The sequence below is a fragment of the Lissotriton helveticus genome, chromosome 2_2 (genome assembly GCF_964261635.1).
Source record: "Lissotriton helveticus chromosome 2_2, aLisHel1.1, whole genome shotgun sequence".
NCBI classification, from domain to species: domain Eukaryota; kingdom Metazoa; phylum Chordata; class Amphibia; order Caudata; family Salamandridae; genus Lissotriton; species Lissotriton helveticus.
In genome coordinates, this window is record NC_136060.1 from 366,491,674 (window position 1) to 366,514,858 (window position 23,185).

The window sequence follows — 23,185 nt, forward strand, 5'->3', positions numbered from 1 at the left end:
TAACACCGGAACTGGTTCTCTTTGCTAATGAAATTTCAGATGTAAGATCAATTGTGGGATCAGGTAATCTTCCCTGGTTTAGAGAAGTGAAGTCTATGTTGGGAAATATGGGTCCTAGTCTGCTGTGGACGGACCCTGGAAATAATGCCTTTCCTTCAAAGGGTGAATTTAAAGCATTATACTGGGCGTCTATAAGATATCAAATTGTTGCCCAGACAGAGCAATGATAGAAAGCTCTATCACCAGCTCAGAGTTGGGACGTTACCTGTGAGGACCTTTACAAATAAGTGGCGTGAACAGTCTTCCGAGTATTGCCCTTGGTGTAGGGATCAAACGGAATCAATAGGTCATATCTTCTTTGCCTGCCCCACTTACCTAGCCCCCCGTAGAAAATGGTTAAAACCAATCTGCTCTAAATTGAGAACGCGGGTGGGTGCGGAGGCGCTATGGCTTTTAAGAACTAACACATCTGGGATTGTGACCATAGCAGTAGCAAAGTTTCTGGGCTGGGCCTGGATTATCAGAGCTAGGCACCCACATGTGAGTTGATTAATTGACAGTCTTATTCTTAACACAGTCGTACGTCTGTAATTGTAAATTTAATAATGTTTTATGCTTTACGTGGTTGTATTATATGTCCAACCCCTTATACAGTGATTATTTGTGTGCTGAAACCAATTGTTGCACTGTAAGTTGTATCAATCTAGTTTTAATGTTTTTATCTGGGGTATTTCGCCTATTAATATTGTCAAGAGTACTGTGTTTTATGTATATTTTTCATATTTGATGTCTTTTATGATGAACTATTGCGAATCAAGACGTATGAACTGAAGTGAACTGAGTTAGGCTTTAACACTGAAATGCAGTAATGAAATATGTGGAATGTGTGCTGTCACCTTAATTTTTGTAGATCAGTCAATGTGTTTTGATAAAGTCTAAGGGATAGTCTTGGTTGTCTAGAATTACTCTGTGAATCTGTGTATATTTGGAAACTGTTGTGAGAGAAGCCTGTGGGTATTTCATGTGCTTGCAGATATATAACTGGTTAAAAACTGATGCTGCTGCCAAGCTTTGGTAGAATTTGAAAGCAGCTATTGCTTATGTATTTTCAAAATGAGTAAGGCTTACAAAGTACAGTGCATTTCTAAAATATGTGGAATGTGTGCAGTTATGTCACCTGTTCCAGACTAGTAAATGTTGTCAAAGGGATACTGTTATTTGTCCAGAATTACACTGTGAGCCAGTGTGCATGTGGGAAAATTGTGAGAGAAGCATTTGGGTGCTTCAATATATTCTGAGAACAGCTGTGCTGTTAAAAGTATATTAATATATATTATAACTATTTTTTTCTTTTCTTTCACAGATCCTAATTCAAAAATATGCAATTTACCACAATTTAGATTATAAAAAAACAACTGAATAAAATGTGTAGCGTTTTTTAGGTGTATTACTGTTGAGGTAAGTTTAAGTAAGTATTAAAAAGCACAATGGCCTGTGTATGCACACAGTTGAAAATAGGGGAGATGGATGGAGTAGATCTGTGCCAGAGAATTCTATTGCAGACAGGTATCAAATAGGACGCAGCTTCAGAGCACCTGTCTGCAACACACATGGTATGGTATTCAATAGAGAGATATGGTGGACTAGTGGGACCCAGGGAATTTCAGGATTAAAACAGACAAAATTCCTTAACTTAAAACACATCACTAAGTGTGTTTGCACATGTCACATCAGGCCCCATCCCTTCCATTCAGTAATCTATAATCATGTCCTATAAGTTTGCCAAAACGTAAGTACTTACAAATGTATCTTGTTCTTTGTTTGCAGTACTGACATTTTTCAACTTATTACTCATATAATAAGAATTGGACTAGCCATTAACCCTAATACAAATTAATTTCTTTATATACTATGCATGTATATCATACTTATAGCGCAAGACACGGTTTCATATTTACAAAGAGAGGAAAAGGCAGTCTGTGTACCTTTTCTTCTCCATGTAAATACAACCTTATTATACATACCACTTTGCGTTGAAAGGGCATTCTATGGGTGTTGCTGTGCGTGTTTGCACAGAACACTGATAGAACAAGACACATCTCCAGATTCATCATAAATCATAAATCTGGACATGTGTGTGAATGCTGCAGCGTCCTCCAATTGGTGTAGCACGGCACAACAAGGAGAATTATTTTCATTTCTCCTCATTTTTTCTCTTTGAGTGTATGCTAAAATGTACAGTATACATTGAAGGAGAAAAGTGCCTTCACAAATTGTTTTGGTGCAGGAAGGTGTGCACAAAAACAAACATCACATGACACCGATATCCCTGAAATATAGGGCTAGATGTACAACCACCAATTTGCGACTCGCAAATTGGGATGTATAATAGTGTCTCAGACACTGTTGGCGATTCCTAATTGCATGCCTCATGAATAGTAATGAGGCTGTCGCAATTTACGACCCCATTAGGAATGGCTAGCACTCCCAGGGATGATAGCCTGCTGGGGTCAGCAGACCACCATGTCTGAGACTGCTTTTAAATAAAGCAGTCTTTTTTTTAAATTCAGCCAGTTTTCCTTAAAGAAAAACGGGATGGATTTAAAAAAGTAAAAGGAAACTTTTCAGTTTCATTTTTTTAAGGGCAGGCAGTGGTCCCCTTCCCGTTTACGAGTGGTTTACCACCTACTTGAAGTAGGTGGTAATCTGCGAGTGTTTTGCGGCAACAAATACGGTTGCAAAGCAATTCTACATGGCATGGTGACTCGCCATTAGGAAGGGAGGCCACTTCCTAATAGCGGGAGTTGCAAATGCTATTTTACGAGTCAGTGACTCGCAAAATAGCATTTGTACATGGCATTGCCCTTTTTTGCAGTTGCAAACAAGAGGATCTCCTGTTTGCATCTGCAAAAAAAGGGTGGTACATCTGGCCCATAATTAATTACTAAACAAACCACATACACAGCCTAATAATATTTTACAATACAGTAAAACAATTGCAAACATTAGAAAATTATATCAAATAGAATAACAAAAAAATATTTTTTATTAAAAATACATTACATGTTTCATATATATATATATTACATATACAACATTGAATGTATTTTTATAATTATTCTATATAGATGTGTGTATCTGCATATACATACATATATGTTAATTATTGTCCATTAAGGGAAAAAAAATCAAAATGTACACTAACCAATAACATTCAACTTAACTTGTGGAGTGTGTGGCTCAATGGTTAGAGCGGCAGACCCTGATGCAGAGGTCTAGCCTGGGACCAGGGTTCAATTCCCCGCCTCGGCGGGTCTTGGGCTCAAAATTCCACGGACCTGATAATTCTCACCTCGGTGCCTATTCCAATCATGGAGTCCACTCTGCAACTCTGGGCAATAGCTTGCTTAATCTCCACAACGGCCCCCACAACGCTAAGGATGCCTGGCCTCCACCTTGGGGGTGCCCAGGAGTGGACACCTCACAGGGAAAGCCAGGATGGGTTCAACAGCGGTATTCGTACAAGCGCCTTGAGACCCTTGCGGGTGAGTAGTGCGCTATACAAGTATCAATTTACATTTACATTACATTACATTACATTAAACTAAAAAAAACTAAAAACAATCCTTTAACTAAACATACATTCATTTCTACCACAAATGCCACATGACACTATTAATATACTGTTGATACATTCAATGAGCAGGTTACACGAGATTAAACAAAATTGAGACATTGACAACAACATAGATTATACCATATTACAAGCAAACAACGACATACCCTTAAAGATCTTGCCGAAGACCATAGTATACTCCTCCGCCCAGTGGATAAAGGAGGCAACATTGTCATTATCCCTAGAGATATGCATATCAAAGAGGTTCTCAGACAAGTTAGGGTTGAAGAATGCTGCAAGCCCATCTCCAAAGATGAGTAAACTAAGACCATTATGTAATTTCGGAAAAAACTTAAGGATTGGCAGGATAGGGGGTTGGGTTTCATGAATTGGAAGAATTTGACTTTTTTTCTTGAGAGACTTTGAGAAACTGAATACTGTTTATCTAACAACATCTTTATGTTTAACGGGGTCATCTGTCGCCAACTCATAGGGACTGTGATGGGCACCTGCTTTGCTCCCAGCAAGCCAATCTTTTTTTGGGGTGGTGAAAGAAGCAGTTGCCCATCGCAGAACACACACCAGTGACATGGAAAGGGCCTTTATTTGACTGTGTTTCATCCATGACTTATTTAATATCTGGAAGGGGTCAGAGGAATTGGCTAGGAGATTTGATCAACGTTTAAGAACAATCACGTCAACCTAGACTTTACTTGTACCCTAGACTTTACTTGTACCATCAGTAAGAATTGCATTTATTTCCTAGATGTGCTCCTGAATGTACAAGATGGTAGGCTTATAACCAAGCTTTTTCACAAACCCACGGCTGGGAACAGCCTCTTAGAAGCCTTGAGCAATCACCTTGAAACCTTGAAATGGAGCATCCCCTATGGAGAATTATTGTGAGCCAAGAGTAATGGTAGTTCTAATTTGGGTTTCTTGGAGGAACAGGAAATTATGCTTACAAGATTCTGGGCACAAAGTTAGCCTCCATAGGTACTTAGAAGCGCTGCTGAAAGGAATAACGAACAGGTCAGAGAAAACATCTTATTCAAACCTTCAAATAAACAAGACAATAAGGGCAAAGGAGCCTCTAGAATGAGAACTACCTTTAATAGACAGTCCAAAGGAAGTTGATAAATTTCTAAGAAAAAATGTGAGTATTCTTTCCAATGTTCCTACTATTGGCCCCAGACTAGATCAGACCCCCAGTATCACATACCGGTTAAGTAAACCACAGAGGAAAATCCTAGACTGTAGCAACATTACTCTTATGGCAGATTCGAATACTGGGAGCCTGATGGGCATTTTCACCTGTGGGAATAGTAAAGCCAGTAAACACAGCGCACGGTGAACAGAATATGAATTGCCATATGGACAGGGAACCAAGAAAAAAAAATTCCTTGCCCTTCCCAAGTTGTGGGCTATGTACAGGAATGCCCCTGCAAAAAAGATATATGGGTAGCACAGTACATCCTGCCAAGAAGACGATTCTGAAGCACATGCATGTTATTGACAACATAGATCCTCAATACCACTTGGCAAAACACTTTTATGCGAAGGATTTCAGTGACAGGAACAACACACATGAGTGGAATGTAGAGAAAGAATTGAAGGTTCACCTAGGTAACGAATAATGTAGTGTGTTGCCTCCATCTCAAGTTTCAAGTTTATTTTTATTTGCATAGTTACTGTAAACCATTGCAATACAGTAAAACAAGCAATAAAATCATCAATATATGCATACTTAACTGATAATAGCAACTTACAGACAGGAACCGGCTCAAAATAGATCATAATAAACATTTTATAATTGCCTACATGTACTTAAAAAGAGCAGCACTGTCAGATATCAGCCAGACTCGTCACAACAATAACAAATCTAACAACAATCCCATTTATAAAGTGCACAGCTACCTCCAAGGAGGCATCACAGTGGGCCAAGTGCAAGTTGAGTGCAAAGGGCTCAATGTGCAAAAGTGCTTAAAGTGTTTTAAAGTTCTAAAGCTCAGGTTTACTTCCCAGCATAGTTTGCTCAGCAAAGTGAAGTCGATCAGGACATGGTGTAATGTGTTGGCCTGCCACCCACTAAATAATAAGCTGCCCAGTGAGGGATGCCTTAGGTCAACCAACACCTCCCTCAAGTTCACTGTTAATGTTCTCCTATGAGTGTTGTAAAGTAGCAGGGCCAGCCGGCGGGTCACAGTGTATGATCGAAAGGTGGAACAATGTCAGGGACAGACAGACACTAGTTACAAGTGCAAAGAGCACAAAATGACAAATGCTTCCAAAGCTTGAAGTGCCAAGTACAAGGCCACTGTCTATGATTGAAAGGCGGAATGATGTCTGGGACAGTCAGACTCTGATTCCAAGTGCAAAGAGCACAAAGTGTAAAATGTGTCAGAGCTTGAAGTGCCAAGTGCAAAGATGGCAGGTTTTGACCTCTCAGTGTAATTGAACTACAATCAGAGATGACCAGAAGCAGATGTGATTTTGGCCTGCCACCTCTTAAAGTGCAGGATGGGCACCTTGTTGTCTTGTTTTGGCATTTTCCTACCCACCAGTGCAGAGGACTTTACCAACCGACAGTTCAACTGTGGGTCCTCAGGGGGTGAAGCAGGCCAGCACAGCCTGCCTCCTTGTGAGGATGCCTCTTTAGTTGAAATGGGCCTTGAACAGCTGCCTCCTTTGCAAGTGCATAACAAGTGTGGCAGGTCTTCTATGTCTTTACCACACAAGTGGCAGGCAGTTGATGTAGCCTACCTCTGCCAGTGAGGGAAGTGCAGAACATATGGCAGTTGACCCAGACGATATTTCAGAAATTACTCCTTGATGGTTCTGGAGTAGCCTAGGCAAGGTATTTTTGGGGAACAAGTGTGCTGTAGCTATTTAGTAACATTCAGGCATGAGTACTGCCTGAGAACACAGCCTTGTCTTCCACTAGTGAAAAGAGATTTATTGATTTCTATAACTTTTTGATAACTGTATGTCTGGTGGAGGCTTGGGAAAGCTGGGTCTGCCCGGTCTTAGTCAGGGATTCTTGAAGATTAGTTTTGGCGGGTGATGTGTCTCTCTGTGGCAGCTCCTGCCATAGATAGTAATTTAAAGTGCTGGGGCTGTCTTACTAATTTTCCCCCAGCAAATTATAAAGGCTCCTTACCTGGCCAAGGACTTGCTTTGCAGACCAAACTCCAGCCGGATCTGTTCTGGCAAGGTGTAGTTTGGCATGCTAAAGATGATTCTGTAAGCTTTAACTAGGTTGCTGTCCAGTATTTTGCCATCCCTACCTCTCAGGAGTTAGCTGCCATAAGATTTAGTTGGTAAAGGTTTGACTTGCACTACCTGGAGGAGGGGTACAGCATTGGCCCTGTCAATTTTGATTTTAGATTCTTTAGCGTCACTGCCAATGGCAAACCTTTCCTTTAAATTGCATCCTACTGACACGCAATTTGGCCCTCTTTGTTGAGGATTACCCCTAAATATTTGTATTCTGTGGCTATCTGGATTTGTGTCTTACCTCTGTGCCAGACCGCTGTCGCTTTCCTGTTACTATTGATCACCATAGCGTGTGTTTTGTCAAAGTTGATGTTCAAACCATTTTCCGCAGAGTATTCCTGTATTGTGTTGAGAAGGTGATGTAGGCCCACCTAAGCCTGGCTAACGAAGACCACATCGTCAGCATAGAGGAAGCAGGAGAGCCCTTAGCCTAAGGGCATGGTAGTTGCAGACACTGAGTGCCTGCATCAGGTCAGCTATAAAAAGGTTCAACAAAGTGGGAGCAAGAACGCACCCCTGCTTCAGCCCTTTGCTTGTTGGTATTCATCTTAGGAGGTACGATCCAGCACCAAGCTTCACCTGCACCAATGTGTCAGTGTGTAGCATATTAGCAAGGCCATCAGCGTCTGGGGATTGTCTCAGCTGGCCAGTTTACTCAAGAGCCTGCCTCTCTTTTACAAGGTCGAAGGCTGCCCTGAAATCAATAAAACAGAGATGAAGGAACTGCTTGGAGGCTTTCGCCATGTTGATGAGAAGCGACATGGCCAAGATGTTAGTTGTCATTCCTAATGTTTTAGAAGACCCTGTATTATTAAGTGGTATTATTGCAGTCTCAGATGCCCAAGACGAGAGTTCCTTTAGTAATGTCCCTGCAAAGTATTTTGCACCTAAGTTTTGTCTCTTTGTCAGTACATCTTTGTTCTAATTATTTCATTTTAACATTATTTCACAGGAGGAAAGGAAGAAAATCTCTCTGAGATATGGTCCAGCCAGTTGGCAGGTGTACCCTACCCTTTTCTTCCAGTGCACTCTGTGGTGACAAGGGATTCACAGATAAGATGTTGTTATTCTTATTTTATATTTATATATTCACCCTTACTTGATTGTTCTTTTTGGTGTTTTTTATTTATTTTCATTATGCTACCATATCAGGAATGTCATTGTGATGAGATTTATTGTTGTGATCCAGGTTCAGATTTGGTGATTACGGTACCAATTAGGTTTTGTTATCTTCTTTCTTTATTTATTTATTAGTATAAACTATGTCGAAGAAGACTATGCCCACTTTGGCTTTATGGTCGAATTTCATTTATCTTTTGTTATGTCTGCTATTAGTACCTTTGTTCTATTTTTGGTTCTGACAACATGGTGCCGCATTTTATGAGTCATAGGGGCCCATTAGGAAAGTCCGCCCGCCATCCCGACGTAAAACCGGACCGTTCCGCCCGCCGCAATGCTAAAAATGCACATTGTGCACTTCAATGCACAACGTGACAGGCACCTTGCGGTGCCTGTCACGTTGTACAGTGAAGTGCGGGGGGGTACCATAGGTACCCCCCCATGTGCACCCCCCGCCCCCCGGAGTCCCTGGGGGCCCGCAACAGGCCCCCACAAGACATTCCCGCATGCCTTTCAGTGGGGCCGTTGCCACCACAGAAAAGCATGTCCCGCCCTATCCCTAATATGGATGGCGGTGTCTAACAGACACCGCCACCATATGAAACGCTTTTCCGCCCGGTCAACTCCTTGACCGGGCGGAAAAGCGGCGATCAGTCTTTCCGTCCACCGCGGTCCCCCCCGACATAGTAATATGGCGGGGGGGAAATGGGTGGCGGGCGGGGAAGGATGTCAGGCATATCGCCACCGCCTGCATGGCAGTGCCGATCCGCCCGACATCCTAATGGGGCCCTATGTGTCACTGTATCTTCTCATTAGACAATACCAAGACGTAAAGATTCCAAAACACCTAACTATTACACAAAATAAATGATCCTTTCTCCTATATGACAATAGAAATAACTATGGGAGAATAATCATATATGCAATACAAAACAATTTATTCAGACTAACCCAATGTGCAATTTGAATGATGGATGGTACCTTCACATTGAGACCTCCACCATTCACACAAGTATACACCATCCAAGGAGAATATCATGAATGTAACATAATCCTAGTTTATACACTATTGCCTAATAAGCAAAGTGCGGCATGTTATAGACTACTAAATACAATTCTAATTCGAACTAACAACTACTGTCCTCAAAACGTTATTATAGATTTTGAGTAGGCAATGTGTTGAATAATAAAGCAGCCCGATTTACTATTCCATTTCCAATTTAAACCATCTTGAGGAAGGTTGTGGACATTAAAGGGGTCATATACACTATTCTCACTCTAAACTAAATCATCTTGAGGAAGGTGTTGCACACTAAAGGGGCAGATGTATTATACCCACTCCAAATTAAACTTTACTGGGGAAGGGTTGACCACAAAAAAGATCACATTTAGTATTCCCATTCAAAACTGAACCATCTTGGGGAAGGAGGTGGACACTTAAGAGGTCAGATTTACTATTCCCACTCCAATGTAAACCACCTTTAGGAAGGTGCTGGTCACTAAATGGGTAATATTTACTATTCGCACTACAATATAAACCATTCTTGGAGAAGGCATTTGACACTAAAGATGTTACTATTCCCACTCCTCATTAAACCACCATAGGTAAGATGTTGAACACTAAAGGGGCCCTATTTACTATTCCCAATCCTACTTAAACCATCTGGGGTAAGGTGTTGGACAGTGAAGGGGTCAGATTTAATATTCCCACTCTAAACAAAACATTTTACTCTATACATAGAATAAAAAAACATATTAAAATATGTATGTAAATCTGCAACCAACTCATAATAAAATAAAAAGTTTAACCTAAGTTAAACTTAAATAAAAACGTAATAAATATAAGACCCATCTAAAACACTCATCACATAACCTCTAATAATTTTCAAATTACACCTTACTACCAACAGTGTTCCTCAGATAGATCATCACAATTGTGCCCTATCCCTTCCTAGGTATGTACTTACATTTTAGAAGGGCGAATTATGCAAAACACAATGTTGACATCTTGAGAAAATATATACAGCACCGCTTTACATCTAGGTCCAAATAAACAAGAGCAATAAACAAACATATTCATTTCTTTAGAATCACATATGCAATGGCCAGAATTTCATTATAATTGTATTTCTTTCTTTCAAGGAATCAGAGCATGCACCACAATAGAGAATGGCAACTGCACAACTTTTCCAAGATGACACTAACATCCTGGAGCATTTGCACACAATGAATACTTGTAATTGCAACACTAGTGTATCATAAATTAGTGCAAGGGCTGCAAAGAACTGCAGTTCATCAAATCGTTAGTGGAGGTCCCTCTCAGGTTATAGACAATTGCATTCATATCAATTACAAAGCTCAGGGCTTGTGGTTCCAGCCTAGAACTTTGTATTCACACTTTTGCTTATTTAATGCCTTGTGCTAATTTTTCTAAAGGATAAATGAATATAAAACAAGTTTTGATAGCGATGATTCAACTTTGTAATTTACAATAAATGTCTAGAGTTTTCTGAAAATAGTTGATGACACCCTACTGTGCACAGGGACTAGCACTAGAAGTGCAAGTGTATAAAAGTTATTTTCTTCAGGAACTTATCTTTAGGTGTATGAATACATGTACAAGGGTAGAATGCAGTTACTCAAAGTGAAGACATCTAATGGCTTTATTGTGCGGGTCTCCTTATGCATTCTGCTATGGAGGTAGACAGTATTTCTGAGTGACATTTAAACAGCAAGTACAGAGCAGGTGAAGGGAAGAATGATTGCAATAAGTCTAATCACTGGCAATCACTTGGGTTGCATTCCAATCCACCTTTGCCCAACATGCAACTTCAGTTCGGATCCAGCCATATGAGAATCAATCTTGAGCCAACTCTAATAGGAGCAGTCCAACCAGAACTTCAAGCTAGGTCCTCCCTGAACCAAAACACAAGCAACCCATGTCTGATTTCACTTTGATGAGGGATCGTCAGTCAGGTGGTTCAGGCTAGACTGTTCCCATTGGAGAGTGGTTAAGACTGATTTCCATATGCCTAGGTCCAAACTCAAGTGGCAACTGTGCAGCTGGACCAGTTTACCACAAACCTGACAGTGTTTCCCTTCCATAGCCAAATCTCCACCATCATGCTACTTCTCCACACCTACACCCTCAAAAAAACCAAACTTCTTTTTTCCTCCTACAGTTCCAACACTCTGAACACCCCAAAAAACATCTATGACAAGACCAGTAAAAAAATAACACAACTTCCAAAGTATCTGAACAAACTACAGGCAAACAACCCCCTCCCTCCAACATTTCAAGCAGCTTAACTCTAGTTGGCCTCCTCACTCTTCTCAGCCTGGGAGCCTCCTTGACCAACCTTCATAATTCTCCTCCTCATTTCCCCTTCTGATTGCTCATATCCCAGAAAGCTGCTTAAAATAAAATACTACACCAGGCAGTTTACCTGCATTCACAGCACCTAACAAAAATCTTTAATAAGTCCACAATTACATTCACCACATCTTCAAATCACTTGAGCATACCACCAATGCCTTTTTTTCTGACACTGTGCTCCAGAAGCCACAAATTCCAGTCATGCCAAGAGCCTTTGAATCATCTGAACTATAATCATTGACATATTCACCACAGCTTCTCTGGCATTTCTACCTTATGCAAATCAACCCGCGGTGCCAAGCCACAGGACTTCTTCCACTGCGAGACAAGGGATCTGTAATTTTATTGTTTGCACTCAGTGCTTACCTGACTCTAAATATAATAGCTCGTATTCCCAAACTGCACTATGTAATACATTTTATAGTACTATAATACATTTAATTACATTTCTTTATATTTTTGGAGTATTTTAAATAATTTAATTTAAGTTAACATTATTTCCTGTGACGGTCTATTTTATCTCCTATCTTATTTTGTATGAGAAGGTGTTGCCGTATAGGCACTGGACTTACTACCTCACCTTTCTGGCAGTAGTGACTTTCCACTCATAATTGTGGCTCCTCCCACTTTTTCAAGGGTTGAGGACATGTAAATGCATACTTTGTAGTAAGTTCTTATTTGGATTTTGTGAATAGGCCACAACTGTAAAGTTACTATAAAGTGTACTAGTACATTTTCATATGTAAATTACTCCCAAGTGTATGTTACCTTGGTGAATAGTGCACCAGGAGGTAATATAAGCAACCAAGAACAAAAACTCTCAACAGCTTAAACCCTTTTCATTCCTCTCAGACTGATTATACACAATATTGACTGCTGCCATGTTGCCCTCCTAGTACTCCAATATTCTATGCTTCTTCACTCATTCTGCTGCTGTTCTGGTCACCTCTGCTTACACCATTTATCTTTCCAGAACATACTAAAATCATTCACTCCAGCCACATATGAAAATGATTTGTACTACCTATTCCCCTTCTTCAACAAAATCCATCAACCTCACCCCATTAAATTGCCTAGAAAATACCAACCACACTATCAAGTCCACCTTCACACCTGCTGATAAACATGCTCTATGATGTGATAGTAACTGTCCTGCCAGTGCAAGAGCCAGTCGCCTACAAAAGATTCTGAAAGCCTGCACCACCTGAAAAGCAACATTAAGGTAACCAAGAAGTACTTCATTTGAACTCACTTCCCTTTTCTGCTTTGCCAACCACTGCTACCTTCTTCTGTATTTTCCTTCATCACTGAGTCTATACTGAAATCTAGAAAGGATAATATAGCTTGGTTTACAGTCTTTTTCTGGGGCCAATGGAACCCCGTCTGCCACCAAAGCCGGAAAGGTGTCCAAAACCTCCTTCCTGACTTGCTGTGCGCTCTCAGATCCCACTAGAAAGAGTTTGTAAAGATAATGGCTCACCAGTTCAAATCCAGAAACCTCAGTTAAGAACAAACTAAACTTTTCAAAAGGAGAATAAGAAATAGCAAATGCCACTTGAAAACCCTTATCCACATTACATTTTCCTGAATACTTAACACATTGTTGTCAGGGTGCACAGGCAACAGCCGAACGGCTTATTTGATGTCACTAACTCAATTATGTCATTTTTATTCACTGATGGGTAGTGAACTGATGAAAGTTCTTTAGATATATAATCAATAAAACAGTCCTTCTGGCCATAACAAGTATTATATCAGTATGAATTTTCATTTCTTTGGGCACCACACCAGTAGGAGACACAAACAATTGTTTCGGTTACCAGTCCTCAAAGAGCCCTTCCATCCTTCCCTCATTCACCTACTTCTGTAATTTTTCGAAGATGATCTGCAGTTGTTCCTGTACCGATTACAATTCTGAGTCCATCTCCCATCCTGGGGACCTTTTTAACCCCACTCCAACCCTCTCCTAGCCATTCAATTAAAACAATTGCATCATCATATTTAGGATAATGCTGAAACTAGAAACTTAATAGCTTAACCTTAACTCGGGTAACAGACTTTCACACCTCCATTATCAAGATAGTTGTTAATAAGGTGCTTCTCCTCAAATTTGGAACATTTATGCTTAGATACGCAATATTCCCTGTTGCACATGCCTTTTTGTCATTTTAGAATTATCCTCCGTACTTGCTTGTACCACTGTAGGCTTCATGCGTTTTTGTTCCTATAAAACTCTAACCTCTCCTTCTGGATTAGACAACACAGGCCCTTCTGACCATTTAAACCGTCCATCCACCAATGCCATTCCACTTGTGCTTCTCTAGCCCGGGGTTCATACTCTCAGTCAACAATTTATCCTTCTTCCAATCTCACATTATACCTCCTCATAATTTGGGTTAGACCTGTCAGCCTTAGGGCGGTCTTCCCCTAAATGTTTCGTCTCACCTCCTCTATTTTGCTGAACCTATTTTTGTTGGCCTTAGGACTATGAGCACTTTACCACTGCTAACCAGTGCTAACCAGTGCTAAAGTGCGTATGCTCTCTTCCCGAATCATGTTAAATTGGCTTATACCCAATTGGCATATTTAATTTACTTTAAGTCCCTAGTAATGTAGTACTACTTAAACCCATGGGCTGTAAATTAAACTGTACTAGTAGGTGTACAGCACTGAGTGTGCCACCAACTTAAGTAGACCTTTAGACATGCCTCAGGCCTGCCATTGCAGAGTCTGTGTGCACAGTTTCAAACTGTCATTTCGAGCTGGCAACAGAAACCTTTTGTCAGGCCCAAACCATCCTTTTTAATACCTGTAAGTCATCCCTAGGGGATGTCATGGACAGCCCAGAGGGCAGGGTACCATGTATTTAGAAAGTTGGACATGCACTTTTAAGTTTTAAGTGTCCTGGTAGTGAGAAACTCTTAAAATAATTTATCACTACTGCAAGGCTTATATCTCCTCCCTTAGGATAACATTGGATTTGTCTTATTACATATTATGTGTCATTTCCAGTTCATGTTTGATGTCTTTGGAATTTGGGTGAAGAGCCATATTTAGTGGTGAAGTCAGGTTTTTGATCACAATTTAAAAAATGCCATTTATAGATGTTAACACAAGTAGACGATGGGTGGAGCACTGAAACCTTTCAGACACTGACCTCCAATCACAGATCTGGGTTGAATTCGTCATCGTTCTTTAGCTCATTTCGCCACCCCAGTTCAGACCCAGCTATATGCACATCAGTCTTGACCCTGTGCCTCATGGGAATGGTCCAGCCCGAACTGCCAAGCCAGGTCTTCCCTGGACCGGAAACAAGCATCCTGGGACCGGTTTCTGGGTAACATCCCTCATCAGCCAGGCTAGCTTGAATCCAGTGGCAAAGTGAGCAAGAGACATAGGTTTGGGCATACCCCTCCTACTTACAGCAAACTAAGCAAACACAAGGAGATGATGGACGGAGCTTGGCAGTTCAGCCTGGACTGTTCTAAACTTAGGTGGCAAAGTGAGCTAAAGAACGATGATTGATTCAACCCATATCTGTGACTGGGGGTGAGTGTCTGAAGTTTCAGCTCTCCGTCGATCTTCATGTGTTTACCTCTAGAAAGTTGGCATTTTTCTGCCTTTAGCCCTTTAGTGCATATAGCATGGTGTGGGTCACATGACTGGGTGTAACTGACAGACTTGGAGAATTCCACGCAGGCAGTCACACAATAGAAGGATTAGGTGTGCCTGAGAGGGCCATCTGCTGGCAGGATGGTGGGGCAGATCTGAGCACAGCCCCACTTACACCTGAATGACCTGTGCTCTGCCTTCACACAAAGGGCCAAACAACCTGTCATTGTAACTTCAGCCAGCTTGGAGCCAGGGCAGGGGAGATAGGAAATTCCATGCACGCCACTGTCTTGAAGTTCTCCCACCTTCCAGAACCAGAGCACCAGTGTATAAAAAATGGACATCAGACACCAAATCCTTAGTACACTTATGGACCTGTGGTTACTGTGCCAGGAAGAAAGACTACTGTGCCGCCACACCACTCTGCTGGACTGCTGCTGTGAAGGATCTGCTGTCCTACTGTGCTGGTCTGCTGCCCTCTTGCCTGGGGCAGAAGATTTGAACCTGCAACCAATCTTGAACTCAGGACCCAAAAGGCTCCCCAACAGATCCTGGGTCTGACTTCAGCAACATCCAGACCCCCAAGCGGTGCCCTCAGGTCCTGGACCCTTGGTGTGGCTCAGTGGGCTTTTGGGCTCTGTGCGATCATGAACCGGCCTGTTTGCACCAAAACTGCGCCACTTGCACTGAGAATCAGTGCAAGCTGCTGTCAGCCTATCGCTTTACACAGCAGCATAGACAGCCCACGGGGGATCCCAACGTGCAGCTCAAGCACACCCAGCCGCGATGCCTGGCCTGCTCTTCGCACCGTGCAGATTGTCACCCGCTACGCTTTATTTGCTCCTCGCGACTGCCTACCAAATGAATGGGACTCCTGGCAAAAACTTGAGGTGGTCAAACTTTAGCGGGACTAATCTGGTACTGTATTGGCTTGAACTTTTTATTTTGACCCGGTCCATTGGGACCGGATAGCCGTGGTTGACTCTTTATGCTTTTAGCACAATATTGCAGTTAAGTATTTAAAAAATAATAACTCCAGTTCTACTGATTGGATTTTTGTCATTTGTGTCTTGTTTTATTTATTAAATTCAGATCTATTGTTTGAGCCTGGTGAGGAATTTGTTTGTGGTGTTTTCACCGTTTTACTCTTTGAAGTGATGCACAAATACTTTACATATAGCCTCTAAGTTAAGCCTGACTGCTCTGTAACAAGATACAGGGGTGCATAGGGGTTGAGCACAGGTTAATTTTGGGTTTGCCTGTGCATCTACTCTGACTGGGATTGTGGTTGCTCACACTGAGTCCATATCTGTGTTTCCAAATAATTTGACTATACCGCTCGTGCCTGAACGGTTGCTATCTCCATCACCACCATCCAAACAAAATTCAAAACAACCTTGATGGGCTTTTTCCTGAGTTCGTCAAGGAGTCCTCAGTACACTCACCCTTTCTCTATCTCCTGTCATCCAGTGCTGCTACTGAGCTGGACACACCAGACAATGCCCACTCTTTGGGCCACATAAAACCCTTCAGGCGTCAGGTATAAAGGTCACACTGCCTTAACTCCACTGCCACCACCTAGTGCCCCTGGTGCCTGGTAACCTACAGATCTGGAAGCTAAACTACAGCACCATAGATGACCTGTCTCTCCATTTACCTCCTTTTCCACTCAAACCCATTTGCCATTGGTGCCTGCAGCCTACTTTTGCCCAGATGTTTGTAATCTAGATGGGTCAATTCCCTCAACTGTCCCATTAGAGAGGGCAACTCCCTGTGGGCCCCACTATCCCATCTGCTTCTGCTCCACTAGAATCCCACTAGGCTGGCAAACACTTGATGGGAGGGTAAGGCCACCTTTTTCTACTAATCAACCATGCCTTTCTGCCCAAAATCCCTCATCATTTACGGCAAAATGTTCCATTCCCTTTAATACTTTTTCCTACCTCTTTGTCTTGTCCTCTTCAGAATTGCACAGACGTTGTACTATATCAGATGCTAAGCTTGCTCCAAATCGGCATCCATTTTATCTGCAGCCAAACTCACCTACATGTGTGGTCTCTACCCCTGCAACTCATGATCCAAGCCCTCTGTTGCCACACTCCCTCACAGGCCATCCACCTTAACTGCCGAAGCCACTCCCTCCACTGACCTGTGCATCAGACTTGCCTGATTAGGTACCCAAGTTTGGTCCAAAATTCCTGGGATCAATAAATCCTCTCTCCCGTTATTCCTCTGCACTAACCACTATCACCTTAGTTTTGTCACGCACTATACCAACCCTAACCTATTATAAAAACCCAACCACAAATTAATTGACCTGTTAAAACTAACCCACTGCATCAGGTAACTGAAAGGGACCACCAGCTACCTGGAAAGAAGACCCCCAGGGACCTCTTCCTCCTCTACACTGACCTCTACTCCCACCCACCAAAACCTCCACCAATCCCTTCTATTGCAGTGCCTCGATTGCAGGATTGCACTAGCTGCCCATATAGCTCAGGGGTACGAGCGCCAAAGGTAATTCCCCCAGGGACCGATAACCATGGAAAAAGTGGGGCGCACCAGAATGGAAGTTATTAGTAAATGAACAGAATTTATGGGTTTCATTTTGTCATAGTAATTACGAGTAGTAGTCTGGAGCATTACGTGATTACACATTTTCAATAAATTCTCCAATATCTGCCACATACACACCAGAAATAAGTCTGACAGGCTGAGTGAAACATGTATTTTCAACAGCAGCAGCCATCTGTAATGTGAATCCTCAGTAGTCTACTGCAGTTCCATCATAGATTTCGAGTGAACAACTAGGGCCAGATTTGCAGCCGTTTTTTGCAGTCACAAACAGTAGGTTGGCCTGTATGTGACCGCAACAAAGGGTCCTGGCATGTACAATTGCTATTTTGCGAGTCAGTGACTTGCGAAATAGCGTTTGAGACTCTCACTATTAGGAAGGGGCGTCCCTTCCTAATAGCGAGTCACAATTGAATGTACTATTGTTTTGTGGCCACATTTGCAGCTGCAAAACACTTGCAGTTTACCACCTACTTCAAGTAGGTGGTAAGCCACTCGCTTCCCTTTGTGAATGGATGCAAAAATATTTATTAAGGGCAGGCAGTGGTCCCTGGGACCACTGACGGGCCTTAAAAAATTAAACGTAAATGTTTCATTTTTCTTTTTGAAATGCATCCTGTTTTCCTTACAGAAAAACGGGCTGCGTTTTAAAAAACAACTGCTTCATTTAAAAAGCAGTCACAGACATGGTGGTCTACTGACCCCAGCAGGCCACCATCCCTGTGAGTGCTAGCCATTCCTAATAGGGTCGCAAATCGCACCTGCCTCATGAATATTAATGATGTATGCAATTTGCGACCCCAATAGGAATCCCAACAATGTCTGAGACACTGTTGTACATTCCAATTTGTGAGTCGCAAATTACGAGTAGCAAAATGAGCAAATTGCGACTCGCAAATTGGAAGAGTTATACATCTGGCCCCTAGAGTGCTAACAATCTGTGTACATGACAAAATTGATGCCATGTTGCTGAATAGTAAGTAAGTAAGTAATATGTTTATTGTACCGTTAATTAAAACCATTACAAAAATTGGCCATCTCTTATAAACAATAAAACATCAGTTTAAAAAGGTTAATAGCCACAGTTAAAAACACACATTAAGATTGCGGAAAAGATCCACTCTTCGGACATTAGTGACCCATAGTCTTATTTCTTCATTTTTGTTTGCAGAGATTAGCAGCGGTTTGTGAGATAGAATTACCCCCTTATCAGAGTCTTGGCTACAGAGTGTTGGCAGGCAAATAGGTGCAAGTTTAAAGTGCAGAAGTACCGCCTCAACATCCATTGATTTGTGCAAAACATATCATGTAGTTAGCCTATTGATGCTTTCCTTTGTGGTTTACATGTGTAAAAGTGCTTAAAATCATGTGCTTAAAATGCTGTTACTGTTGGTGGGCAAAGGGTTATCAGGACATCTCCAACTCAGTTCCAATGCAACTTCTTTGATGGTCCAGCGGTATCTATTTTAAACGGAGGTCTGCTGCAGTTAAAATTTTCACCAGGCAGCAGCTTAGTTGGGTGTCTTCGCCAGAGAAGCTGAATAGGAGATTCTAAATTTAAAGCCTTACCTATAGAGCAGATTGAAGTAAATACGTGTTGAGATGTTAATGCAGATATGAAATCAGCAGATTAAAAATATGTGAGGTCATGCATAAATATTTAGTCATTTCTAATGTAATTTATGTTAAAAGGATAAAAATAGTTCTTGAGAGAGACTCCTAAGTACGTCCAGACTCACCTTTCAACATGTGTTACCTCAGACTATTCATCCTCTGTATTGCTTAATAGGTTCTGAATGTTTTTAAATAGTAACATTTAGGTAGCTATTAAATGTTTTTAATCTTCTATTTAAATGTGCGTATCCAGATTTTTATTGGTACAGTGTGGTGTTCCCACCTTTCTGCCTTGTTTATATGAATGTATGTCATATTAGAATCTTATGCATGTAATAAAGAATCTTAAGTATGTAACTATTGTTCCATATACAACTGGTGGTAACCAGGATAGAGTGTCAGTTGATGCCTCTACCTGCTTGCTGATGGATGGGATCTTCTTTTGAAAGAATAAACTTACAACAACAGCCTTCCTGTATTCAGACTTTCATTTCAGGAATGCTTCATACCGGAAGAAATTTGCAGTCTGACTGCATATCTAAAATGAATAGATCTGTGTTCCTGTGGATAGTCAGACCCTTCCGGGTATTGCTGTTTGGGCACTTGACTTTTCTTTTTACTTCTTCCCACTTCCTTTTGCCAGTAGTTACATCTGTGAGTTGAATGTAAGTAAATTATGAAATACATTGAAATGTATATATTGATTGTTCATGAAATTTTGCACTGTGCTACAGTCAAAGATGCTCATGTAAAAATTTTGAAAATGAGCTACACTGTAAATCAAAGCGGACATTGAGGCGACTTTTTAACACGTAGTAAAAACTGTCATGGGTTACATAGGATTTCGAACATTTTCAAAAAAATGTTATCTCAACAAAGTGACTGAAATGTTTGTGGGTATGCTTTTATTTTAAGGCAATTGTAGTAAGTAGCCTACATAAGAACAATTTTTTATGTGAACAATCATCCTCTGCACAGGGAAATTAATGATTCCAGAGCTGTCTCCTCCAGCCAAATGTCTTCCAGCGCAGTCATGTTCTCTGAGCTAGCTGAACATTTTAGTTATTTATTACAACTGCCTGATATTAACAGGCAGGTATCATGGGAAGAAGACGCTGTAATATGTGAGTTGAAACCATAATGAAGCTCGTCTCAGGGATTATCTATGAATCTGAGTAGATATCGACTGGCTTGGAGCCAATCAAAATCCACCACTTTTGGCAGTGTACTACTATCGGATTTACAGTTGCATGTACCTGATACTTCATCTGATGTGATGGGTATGGAAAATAAAGGCATTTACTCATTTCCATTTACAAAGTCCTCTGTTATATCTGAGAATTCATATTAGCATGAAACCATTCTCGGTCAATGTAGATGGAAAGGCGGGATTTCAACTCTAGAGTCTTCTTACCATTCTCCAGAATCCCGTCACAGGTCGACTGGACCTTTTTACCTGTCATAGAGTGATTAAGGCAACCTGTTCACAATCTTCAATTCAATTCCAGCTGTTCCCATTTGCTTTCCCCAAAGAACCACTCACCAAGACTAAGTTTAAAGATTTATTACATAAGGTACAAGCACCTCAGCAGGAGGTTCAAAAGATAAACAGGCACTAATACAAACATAATCCTACGGAAAAGTCTCAAGCGACTGATGAATAATACGAGGATCAATTCCAGAACCATCAGACTGAACAGAATTGCTATAACCTGAGTTCTGGTACTCATCGGACTAAAAGACATAAATTCAGATTAGTCTGTCCCTACACTATACTAAGTGACATCCCTACTCCACGATAGCCCAACCTAACCAAAGGTGTCAGCCGTGGTGACTTCAAAAAGAAGGTCACTCTCTTTCTCCCTAAGACTAGAGAACCATCAGTCATAGCTAAGCTCCTTGACCATCCAACCGCTCTCTCTAGCTCCTCAGCCCATCTCCTCCCTCAGGGCCCTGACCCTAATACAAAACCCCACAATGCGAACGACACGCCTTCAGCTACGCCCCTCTCGAAGGTGTTAACTACAAAATTTTCCAGTATGGCACTGGTCCATTCTTGTTCGTGCAGACGTCCTTGGATCCCAGACTCTTCATCGCTTCTAGTTGCATCTTCACATTCCTGGTCTACTCCTCCATGTCTGAGTCTAGCATTTCTAACTCTCATACACAATGGGCCCTTCTACTCTACAATCTACTTGATGATGCACCTGCAAAAGAATATACGCAAATAGGCTCACAGTCTAACACTGTTGCAACATTTCATAAAAGCCTCTTTCATAAGCATCTCTACCGTTTAAATGTTTAGCAAACTTTCAGATGGGCCTGCATCATTTCTATAAACTAGGCCTCAGCTTGATTTAAAGGCCCAACAGTTTATTTTAGCAATCCCTTATTTCACTAGGCCTCCGACCTTACCAGCAAATACATTTCCTACTTTAAGCTAGATATCGATTACAAAAGGCACAGTAAATTTCAATAAGCAGATCTAAATGCACAATAATGCTCGTTTAAAGGCACTTCTTACTAGTAAAAGATTTTATTTCAGCAACACCTCTAGGTTATACAGCAAGTGTGGATTTGCAATTCATAAGGCTCTTCACATTTTCTAAAACCCATTACTCTAGTACTCGATCCCACCTTGCATCTAAACATGATTAAAGTCCTCTATATATACGGGTGCTGACTACTTGTACATATGATGCACCCCTACATTTTTCACTGTAAATCGCGCTCTCTCAGTTCCCCCCTTTGATGACCCGTGTCATCACCATCCTTATACCATCCTCAGGGTAAGAACCAAGCTAAACTGAGCTTGTGGCCATTTTCCCTCGCTTGAGCATTCCAACGCTCTCAAGCTGCGGTATTGACTGTCCTGCAGCCTCTCCATTCGTATCTCTTGCGCTCTCATCGACCTCGCCAATCTAGTGGACTTTTACCACTTGTACAATCTCACTAAACTCCATAATCCAATCACACACGCCACTGCTATGATAAGGGGTTTCAGTACAAACCCAAGAAAACTTTTCCCCAAGTTAGCAAACCAGTTCCCAACTTTCCCAAATCCTTTGCCAACCGTCTCCCACGCATTCTCTTGTGTCAAATCCTCAATTTCATAATGGATTGCAGTAATGTTGCTTATATATTTCTCCAGATCCTTAGAGTTGTCTGGTATATAAGTGCAACATTCCTGGACCTTCAAACGTTTACAGACTCCGCCCTCTTTCGCTAGGATGACGTCTAACGCAAGTCTGTTCTGTAAAACCATTGTCCTGATCGACAACATCTCACCCTCAACCAGCACTAATGACTTAGCTGTATTCATTGACAATTCATCCACCACAGTTGCCAACCGCCGTATCTTCACATCATTCAGAATGACTCCCAACATAGGTATCTCTGCTCCAAACACATCTCTCACAATTGCTCCAGCACTTTCCCCTCGCTTTACCCTCCTTTAAGGCCCTCCCTCTAAGAGTGCAAAATCTTCAGTGTGATAAATCTTGGGGAAGATAATTGCTAGATAACAAGTTCCATACCACTTCTCTGGCAATCTCACGTACGCATTCCTTCCGCAAACAAAATACACAGTAGGGATCACCTGTACCACACTCTTCAAGAAATCTTTGGTGTAATATTCCAATGTGAAGGTGTGTTCACATGTAGTGTGACCCACATACACATTTTCATAGTACATCTGTGGTCGGTGAAGGCACAACTTCCCTTTCTGCACTTCATCTAGAGCTATTGGACCATAACTCCCTCTTGACTTATGCTGCTTCTCTTCCTCCGTCCAATCTACCTTGCCTTGCCCTGAATCTCGCAACTGTTTTTGCTTCGTGTACCTATCTTCCACCTGTTCAATGAACTTCTTCTCCGTCTCAGATAATGAGCAAGTCAAATTGTGTTGGTGTGCATACGGGGTGTCTAACTCTTGTGTGGGAATGAAAAAATACCCAAGTCTGTCCTCTGACTTATAATAATCCCACTTGTTCAAATGC